Consider the following 8372-nt stretch of genomic DNA (forward strand, 5'->3'; position numbering starts at 1 on the left):
ATAAAATGGGAGCAACAGCTGGCCTTTGACAGAAAACACACTATAGAACCACATAATATCCTCAAGTATACAATTTCATAATTTAAAAACACTAATTTTATTGTTTTTTTTTATTTTTTTTTACCAGCAATCTATTTTACAGGACTGTTGTAAGCAACAATGAAGACCACAAAGCACTTGTCCAGAAGAATAATATACACTACAGTAATAATATATATTGTGATCTATTATAGACCATGCCCGGTAGGGTACCAACAAAATCGTCCCCAGACCTCTTTTTTGAAGGGGAGTTTATTTTAACAAGGAGCTGAGGAAGGGGTTTGTGACAGCTGGTTTACTGATTCAATATCTGTCAAGTCATTTTACAACAGTATTATGCTGCGGGGATCTTCCCTTCTGAAGACCAAGACCAACACGCCTGTCTGCACAATATTTTTGCCAACGATCAATAACAGTTTTTGCTTCCATGGCTCCCCCCAGCCCCCCAACAGCGTGGAAAGCCTGGGTGCTTCGCATCTGCTAGCATGGGCTTCCCAGAAACTCATCCAGATGTTCGCGCGGAAACCCGTGAGAGCCGACGCAAGAGGGGGTGGGGCGGTTCCTCCGCCCTCCACACCTCCGGTCACCGCCGTAGCTTGAGTGGCAGCTGTCTATGGGCGCGGGCGCCTGCGCTCCCGCCCTCCTTCCTTCGCCGAGCCTCCCTGCTCGGGTCGCCGCGGCTCTGACTCACGGTTCCCGGCAGACGCTCTCGGCTGGGCAGCGGGCAGACATGGCGGCGCCCTGCGAGGAGTTAGCGGCTTCCGGCTCTGTGCAAACGCCCGGCTGGCCGTGAAGAGGACTGTCTGCAAGGGGCCTCCGCGACTTAACATTATTGTCGCTAGTATTAGGGCCACCGCGCTTCCCCCCACTCCTGCAGCCGGTCTGATCTCCGCGTCTCCTTCTCAGGTAAGCGGGGCGAGGGGGGGCGGCGTGTGCAGGGGCTAGCGAGCCGGAGTAGGGTGTCTACTTCTTGTTCTCCCTTCACAGGGTGCGGATGAGCAGAACAAACAAAAGGGACACTGTCCCCCCCCCCCTCTGTACCAGCTGTGTTCTATATCCAGCTGTGTTCTAGAACCGATCCTGAAAGGACTAGTCTAGAAAAAGAGGTCCGACACTCTTCCCTCGGTGCGGCGTTGCAGCAGAGTGGCCCTGGCACGTCCCCCTCGCAGTGCTGCGTCAGGGCCAAGGCGAGATGGCTCATCGTTCCCAGACTATGAGCTCATCCTTGTGCTCCCTGGAAATTAGTCCCGAAGCTTTATATCCGCTACCATTAATGCAGGTTGGAAATCCTCGTATTGCTCTAGTCTTGACAATGCATGGGAAGAGTGGGGCAAAAAGTCGTCTCTAGCCGATTTTAATCGGATCATAATGAATTCATATAATTTTTTATACTGCAACAAAATGCTCTATTGCTCTAGTCTTGACAATGCATGGGAAGAGTGGGGCAAAAAGTCGTCTCTAGCCGATTCTAATCGGATCGTAATGAATTCGTATAATTTTTTATACTGCAACAAAATAAAACGATCATGTTAGAGAGCATATCTTGGTCTAAAGGCAGCACAGTGTGCTTCGTGGTGCCCCCGTTGTGCAAAAACATGGATCCAAAGCACCCGTGTGATTTTGAATAGGGTCGCCAACCTCTAGGTGGTGGTTGGGAAGCTCCCAGAATTCTGATTGAGCTCCAGGCTATAGAGATTAGTTCCCCTGGAGAAAATGGCTGTTTGTGGAGGCAGATATATGGCATTCTGCTCTGCTGAGGTCCCTCCCCTTCCCAGACTGCACTCTCCAGGTTCCAGCCCAAAGATCCTCAGGAATCTTGCAACCTGGAGCTAGCATCCCTACACCCCAAACTCACCATCGAATCACTCACGGCATCTGTGGCCACAAATTACATCACAGAAATCATGGATCCAGTGCTTCATGGCATCGCTGTTCGGGTTGCTAGATGGTTTCAGCATTAATACTGGACACACAATAAAAATTTGTGATGCTATACACACGCACACAAAACCAGGGGACCCACAAGGACCTGCAGGGGGTATCTCATTTTCTCCCTTCCTGCCCTGTTTTCTCATCCCCTTTCCTAAAAGTCCCCGTAGCCTCCCCTTCTCTCCTTATCAAAGTAGCAGTTATCTTATAAAGGAATTTCAAAGAGAGATTAGAGAGACTGCTGAATTGCAACTGATAACGAAGCTCAAGACAATGCACCCACCTGGACTGAATCAAGACCTAGGTGTTCTGTCTCAATACCAATGCTGATTTATCCACACCTACTACTTCTCTGCAAATCACATCTAATCACACTTGCTGTTATCATTTGCCTGTAATGTAATTTGTCATCTGAAATCACCCCCCTTTCCAGTATATAGGACAGATAGACTCACATTATAGCTGTATCTGATGTGGGGAGGTGCTCCATGTTTTCTACAGAGAAAACAGATGCAAAGTCAACCTTAGATGAGACAGATGACGTAGATCCTTTTAATATGCATTCAGGCACAGGTTTCAGATAGAAATAGGCTTTGTTGCCCTGACTAATGATCTTCTTTGGGCAGGGGTCATTTTGTAGAAAAAGAGCTAGGGTAACTCATTAGCATAACTCATTAGCATATGCCACACTAGGGGCCCGGCGGTGGACCTGCAAGGCCAGCAGGAGTGCGAGGAAGCCCCGCCAAGGCCCTCCCTGGCCCCAGGCAGGCAGGGGTGGGGAGAGGCGGGGAGGAAGCAACTTAACCTCCCTCTTCTCCTGCCTCCTCCTGGCTGAATGAGGGCTGGAAGCGGGGCAGCTGGAAGCAGGGGGCGGGGCTTCGTCATCTGCCCCGCCCCCTGCACCTCACCCAGGGGAACTGCGTTCCCCCGCGTTCCCCCCCGAAATGACCTCTGTCTTTGGGAGAGTCACAGGAGGAGTATCTCTCTATTGATTCTCATGGACTTCTTATTATATTCCACTGAGGTCCCATCCCTCCCCTCCCCAAATCCTGCCTTCCTAGGCTCCACCTCCAAATCTCCAGGAATTTGAGAGCCAGTTGTGGTGTAGTAGTTAAGAGCCACGGACTCTAATCTGGAGAACCAGGTTGGATTCCCCACTTCTCCATGTGAAGCCTGCTGAGTGACCTTGGATCAGTCACAGTTCTCTCAGAGCTCTCTCATCCCTACCCACCTCACAGGGGGTCTGTTGTGGGGAGAGGAAGGGAAGGTTATTGTAAACCGCTCTGGGACTCCTTTTGGTAGTGAAGGGTGAGATATAAAACCAAATCTCCTCCTCCTCCTCTTTTGATAGCATCAGCCAAGATAGTCTTATGGAGAGACTGGACAGGTTGGGAATAGGGGCCACTGTGTTTTGTTGGTTTAGCTCTTACTTTATTAGTTGATCTCAAAAGGTGGTGCTGAAGGATTGCTGCTCGACCTTGTGGAATTTATGTTATGGGGATCCATCTTGGCCCCATGCTGTTTAACAGCAGCACGAAGCTGAGACATCATATAGGGGTTTGAAGAAAGGTGGTTTTTGGTGACCCCACTTCATGCCTTGGATCCATGTTTTTTGTGCTATGGCGATGTCACAAAGCAGTGGATCTGTGACTTTTATTGGTGATGGTTTTATTTTTTTCCAGTATAAAAATTGTATGAATTAATGAGATCCTGTAAGGGAAGATCTTGTCTCACTAACCTTTTAGAGTTCTTTGAAAGGGTGAACAAACATGTGGACAAGGATAACCCAGTAGGTATTGTTTACCAAGACTTCCACAAAGCTGTTGATAAAGTTCCTGATCAAAGACTCCTAAGTAAACTCAGCAGTCATGGGATAAGACGACAAATCCTCTTGTGGATTAAAAGCTGGTTAATTAACAGGAAACAGAAAGTGGGTATAAATGGGCAGTTTTCACAGTTGAGGGTGGTAAACAGTGGGGTACCGCAAGCCTTGGTACTAGGTCCAGTGCTTTTTAACTTGTTCGTTAATGATTTGGAGTTGGGAGTGAACAGTGAAGTTGGCTAAGTTTGCGGATGACACTAAGTTGTTCAGGGTAGTGAGAACCAGGTGCTCCAGAGGGTTCTGTCAAGGCTGGGTGAGTGGGTGTTAACATAGCAAATGAGGTACAATGTGGGCAGAGGTCATTTCGGGGGGGGGATCACGGGGGAACGTAGTCCCCCCGGGTGAGGTGCGGGGGGGCAGGGCACAAGATGAAGCCCCGCCCCCTGCTTCCGGCCGCACCGCTTCCAGCCCTCATTCAGCCAGGAGGAGGCAGGAGAAGAGGGAGGGTAAGTTGCTTCCTCACCGCCTCTCCCCACCCCTGCCTGCCTGGAGCCAGGGAGGGCCTTGGTGGGGCTTACTAGCACTCCCGCCAGCCTTTCAGGTCCACCGCCGGGCCCCTGATGTCAGGGTGTGTGGCATATGCTAATGAGTTATGCTAATGAGTTCCCCTAGCTCTTTTTCTACGAAACGACTCCTGAATGTGGGCAAGTGCAAAGTAATGCACATTGGAGCAAAAACTCCTAACTAAATATACATCAATGGGGACCAAACTGGTGGTAACTAACCAGGAGAAAATTCTTGGAGTCATGGTAGATAACATCACTGAAGATGTCAACTCCATGTGCGACTGCAATAAAAAAATGCAAATGCTATGCTGGGGATCATTAGGAAGGGGACTGAAAACAAATCAGCCAGTGTCATAATGGCCCTGTATAAATCTATGGTGCGGCCTCATTTGGAATACTATGTATAGTTCTGGTCACCACACCTCAAAAAAGGTATTAGAGCATTGGAAAAGGTGTAGAAAAGGGCAACTAAAATGATTAATGTGATGGAACACTTTCCCTAAAGAGGTTAAGGCTCTTTAGCTTGAAGAAACCGACCATTGAGGGGTGACATGATAGAGGTTTACACAATTATGCATGGGATAGAGAAGGTAGAGAAAGAAGTACTTTTCTCCCTTTCTCACAATACAAGAACTTGTGAGCACTCAATGAAATTAATGAGCAGAAAGCTTAGAACAGAAAAGGAAGTACTTTTTCTCCCAAAGAGTAATGAACATGTAGAATTCACTGCCGCAGGAAGTGGTGGCAGCTACAGGTGTAGACAGCTTCAAGAGGGGATTGGACAAACATATGGAGCAGGGGCCCACTGGGTATTAGCCACAAAGTATAGCTGGAACACTATGTCTGGGGCAGTAATGTTCTGTATTCTTGGTACTTGGGGGGCAATACTGGGAGGCTTCTGGAGTTCTGGCCCTCCTGGTGGACCTCCTGATGGCACCTGGGTTTTGGCTAATGTGAGGCACAGAGTGTTGGACTAGATGGGCCATTGGCTTGATCCAACATGGCTTCTGTTATGTTCTTAAGAAGCTGTCTCTTATCTCTTGGGTTCTTCTGTACACAAGACATGAAGGATTAAGTCTCCATTTTGATCACCTGTTCAGGGACAATGGGGAGAAGTCCCAACTCTGAAACCAAGTTAATGAAGGCTTTTAATGCTGCAAATTCAAGAATTATTAGCCTGTCTTAGGCTGCGGTCACACGCAACATTAGCCACGCAAGAGATACGGAAGACAAGCGGAGTTTCCGGTCGCGATCTCACCAGCACATCTGGGAAGCGTAGCGCTTCCGTGGCACAACTGAGGCTTCCTGCCGAAAAAGCGCAGCAAAAAACTAGTTGGAGGTACTAGTTTCCAGAAACTGCGGGGCAAGGGCGGGCATCTGATCGCGTTTCCGGTGGTATCCGGCGCCCGCCCATGTCCCCTTGCGGAAAAGGGTTTTTTTCCCCCCACGTCTCCGTGGATGTGCACACGCACCCAATGGAGCATGTGCATTCGTAGTGTACATAAAAAAAGAAAACCAGTTCGCCGTGCCGCGCGCTTCTTCATTGCGCGCAGGCGTATGTTGTGATCGGCACCTCTCCCTTGCCATGGAACCTCTACAGTACCTCCACAGAACCTCCACAGTAGGTCTGATCGCTTTACTGCATGTTAGTTTGCCCCGGGGCAAACAGCCACACTTCTCCTCTGCAGTTTCCTGCCCGTGTGACAGGGGCCAAAATTAAACAACATCATTTAGGATAAGTATAGAGTTTAGTGTTTAGAGGATTGTGTGTTTTCACCTTTTCTTTATATCTATACTCAGCCTCATGTTTTAACAAACCCTGTATACTTTGTTAAACTTTCTCAGAGACTGATCTCTGTAAACACACCTTGCCTATTTGATTTTGCTTTCCAAAGAGTGGTAAATGGGATGGGCAGAGGGTAAGCGCACCATTCCTTGAGCACAATAGCTCAAAAGTGTGATCGGTTTGGAAAAAAAGAAAAGTGTGATCGGTCATTCCTGTGTTAGCTAGTATGAGCAGAGCGGGATATGCAGCCTTTTAAAGCAGTAGTGCATTACATGTTGGTGAAAGTTGGAGTGTATTTAACTTTATTATACCAAATATAAGCGTACCATCCCATTGTCAGATCGTGTCCTTCTAGATTTAAAGTTCTCCTATCTTCTAATTTTACCCAAATCTTGATCCAAATTAAAGTTGCAGCTTGGTATTACAATTCCCAGTTGGGTAATCCCACACCTCCTTTTTCTTTTTTCTCTTGTAAGTATATCCACTTAATTCTTGGCTTTTTTGGGTACCATATAAATTGCCTTACAGTTTTATCCAGTTCTTTGAAGAATGTCTTCTTTTTAAATATTGGTATGTTTTGGGCAAGGAATAAAAAACGTGGTAATATATTCATTTTTATGGTGGCTATTCTTCCTAGTAACGATAGTTGTATATCTTTCCATTTTAAGAGATCTTTTTTAATTTCTTCCAATAATTTTTTATAATTATTTTCCATTAGTCCACTGTTCCTGTTAGTCATCTGGATGCCTAAGTAGACCACCTTATTAGTAATTTCTAGATTTGTAATCTTAGACAACTTATCTTTTTCTTCTTGCGTGCAGTTTTTCGTCATGATATTTGTTTTTTTATTATTCAGTTTGAATCCCGCTACTTCCCCATATTCTTGTATTATATTCAGTAAGGGTACTATTGAAGTTTCTGGCTGTTCCAATATGAAGACAAGATCGTCCGCAAAAGCTTGCAATTTAAATTCTTCGTTTTTAACTTTCAGACCTTTTATTTGTTTATTTTCCCTTACCAGATCATTTAGAGTTTCTAACACAAATATAAATAGCAGTGGGGACAGTGGGCATCCCTGTCTAGTTCCCTTCTGTATTTCTATAATTCCTGTCAGATCTCTATTGATTACAATTTTAGCTTGTTGCTTTTTATATATTGCCAAAATCATTGTTAAGAAGTCATTGCCACAGTCCCATGCTCTTAATTTCTGAAGTATATATTCCCACGACACGTTATTGAATGCCTTTTCCACATCAACAAATACCAATGCCAACTGCTTCTCCGGGTGTATTTCATAATATTCTAAGACATTAATGATAGTTCTAAAGTTATGATTTATTTGTCTTTTAGGAAGGAAGCCCGCCTGGTCTTGATGTATAATTTCTGCTAATATTTTTTTAAAATCGCGTTGCCAATAAGTTAGCATATATTTTATAGTCAGCCGAGTGACAAACTAATACAAAAACTATATAGATTCTTTTTAGAAAGATATATGGAGGATGAGGTGGTTAAGCCTTCTATGTTAGCTTGGATGAGGGATATGGGATATATACCATAGAATTTGATGAATGGGATAAAATATGGAAGACAATTAGATATTTGGAATCAGCTGCTTATAAAGAAAACCTATATAAAATGTACCATAGATGGTATTGGACTCCAGATAGAACTGCAAAATGCTCTACAAAAATATCAAAGAACTGCTGGAAATGTAAAAACAGTGTAGGTACGTTTATACATATGTGGTGGAAATGTGGTAATATGCAGAAATTTTGGGAAATGGTTAAGCAATTGATATTAGAGATAATGAATGTGAATCTAAATTTAGTACCGGAAATATACTTATTAAATATTATTCCAGATAACTTTAACCAAAATGATAAATATTTATTAAAATATATCTTATCATCTAGAATCATTGTAGCAAGATATTGGAAAACGGATAAGTTACCCTCTAAGACAGAAATAGCAAAGAAATTGCTGGATATAGCTGAACTAGATAAATTAACAATGTTGTTACGGGGAAAAGAAGAAACCAAATTTCAAAACAAATGGTTAAGAGTGTATAAGTGGTGGGATTTTTTTTTTACTATGTACAAGACCTCCAAAAAATGAATGTAATTGTATAGAAATGTTTGTGGCTGTATAATATAAAACTACATAAATAAAGTATTTAAAAAGCAGTATTGCAGACATATAGTGCTAGACGTACAAATCTGTCTATCAGGAG

The 8372-nt window shown here is 44.6% G+C and overlaps 1 protein-coding gene across 1 annotated transcript in view; it reads left to right on the forward strand.

Moving 5' to 3' along the window:
- Nucleotides 1–671: 671 nt before the first annotated feature.
- Nucleotides 672–8372, forward strand: part of TCP11L1 (t-complex 11, testis-specific-like 1) — a 24648-nt gene continuing 16947 nt past the window's right edge. Inside the window, exon 1 of the mRNA XM_015409727.1 lies at nt 672–945. The gene's annotated coding sequence lies outside the window, so the exon portion shown is untranslated. The remainder of the gene's footprint in view (nt 946–8372) is intronic.

This window comes from Gekko japonicus, unplaced genomic scaffold, assembly GCF_001447785.1.
Source record: "Gekko japonicus isolate JY-2015 unplaced genomic scaffold, Gekko_japonicus_V1.1 scaffold113, whole genome shotgun sequence".
In the NCBI taxonomy this organism is placed as follows: domain Eukaryota; kingdom Metazoa; phylum Chordata; class Lepidosauria; order Squamata; family Gekkonidae; genus Gekko; species Gekko japonicus.